The sequence below is a fragment of the Schistocerca piceifrons genome, chromosome 3, assembly GCF_021461385.2.
Source record: "Schistocerca piceifrons isolate TAMUIC-IGC-003096 chromosome 3, iqSchPice1.1, whole genome shotgun sequence".
In the NCBI taxonomy this organism is placed as follows: Eukaryota; Metazoa; Arthropoda; class Insecta; order Orthoptera; family Acrididae; genus Schistocerca; species Schistocerca piceifrons.
The window spans coordinates 927,455,577-927,457,293 of record NC_060140.1 but is presented as its reverse complement, the minus strand read 5'-3'; positions in this window follow the sequence as shown (position 1 = coordinate 927,457,293).

The window sequence follows — 1,717 nt, the reverse complement described above, 5'->3', positions numbered from 1 at the left end:
GTCTGAACGAATGTTCAGGTAATGACCAGAATTGTGACGTCTTATTTAACGAATATGTAATCCTACTTCGCATTTAATTCAGTACCGTGATCAGTAATGAGTCACAGTTCTTTTCCCTAGCAAATTCATCATTATATAAAAAATATACTCAGAATTAAACGTATTGCGAGTATAAATAAACCCGCAGTTTTTAATTTGTTCTATGAACTATATTGATTTAATTATAGCTTAACAACACTTACCGACCACTCAACAGCAAGGGGGTTGGAGTCGCGAGTATCCTGTTTGCCCAGGTGTTCGTTACGTAAACAACTGGCAAATCCCCTGCAGACGCTGCTCCACGTCGCGCCTTAGAGGAAATATCGATACTGCTCACAGATGCCTAAGAACTTGCACCAGCATCGTTAGAGAGTACAGAAATTATTATCACCGTATCACAGTCCTTCGCGAGCAAACGTAAATCGCTCGGAATTGCAGGGCTATGGAAATTTAAAATACAAACACAACCGTTCATTAATGGTGACATCATATACTACACGAGAATAACAAGAAATGTAACACGTTACGCAGTGCGTGCCTTTTTTTGTCGCTCCCTTTCACGAACCTTTGTAAAATTTTCAGGACCTATTTATCCTGATTTGAGGCAGTTATTTTTATGAAAGTAATTTTTCTTCTCGAACAAAACGGGCACTGTGCTGTCTTGAGTTGGCTCTAGAATACACAATGTTCAAAACACCAATAAGATTCATATTTGTTAAATTACACTTCTCAAGACAATATGAAGAGTTCCGTGAGGACTGTATTGCACCTACGATGTTTCTTCCTTTGTCGTAAAGCATGTAAGGCAGAATGTGAATCTGAAACGAGGTAATGAATTTCAAAAAAGGTAAAGATGCTAGAAGAAAAGTTCTGGCATTACGCCTGAAAATCGAAGCAATAAAATAAAACAAAAATAAATTAAATTAAATTAAACAAGAATCAAGGCATGTTGTTAGGATTTATTTAGAGAAGTGTTCTACGATGTAAAATTGTGCAGAGTATTTGAGATCCTCAGGAGAACTGGTATAACGCTATAAGGAAAGGGAGGAACTCTACAGTACATTCAAGTACATAAGAATGGAAGACGAAGAGAGTGTGCTCAAATTTAAATTGCCTAAAGGTACAGATACAATTTATCTCGACTACTGTTCAACCTGTATACCGAAAGACAGCAACGAAAATAAAATAAAACACGACTAGTGGGATTTATATTCTGAATAGAAGAACATTTATGACAGGATTCGCTGATGATATTACTGCCTTGTTCAGAGTGAAGAAGAGTTAAAAGACTTCTGAGCACAGAATATGGACTGAGAGTTAAAAAAAAAAAATAGACGAGAGTATTGATTAGCAGCAGAACTAACGATAAACTAAACATTAAGAAATTCGTCACTATATAGCAGATGAAGGAGTTCTGTTACCTTGGATGCAAGATATGAATGGCAGACGGAAGCAAGGAGGATATAAGGTGACTAGTATTGGAAAAGAGGGCATATCTCGTGAAATAAAGTGTACTAGTATCAAACATAAGCCTTTAATTGAGAGAGAAATTCGTGACAATGTTCGATGTGTTCTTGTGAAGAATCGGACTCCTACTCTTTATTTACTTAGACACCTGAAATGTCGTCACCTGCAATATAGTCCCCTTCCTGATCCCTGCACCGCTCCATGCGAATTT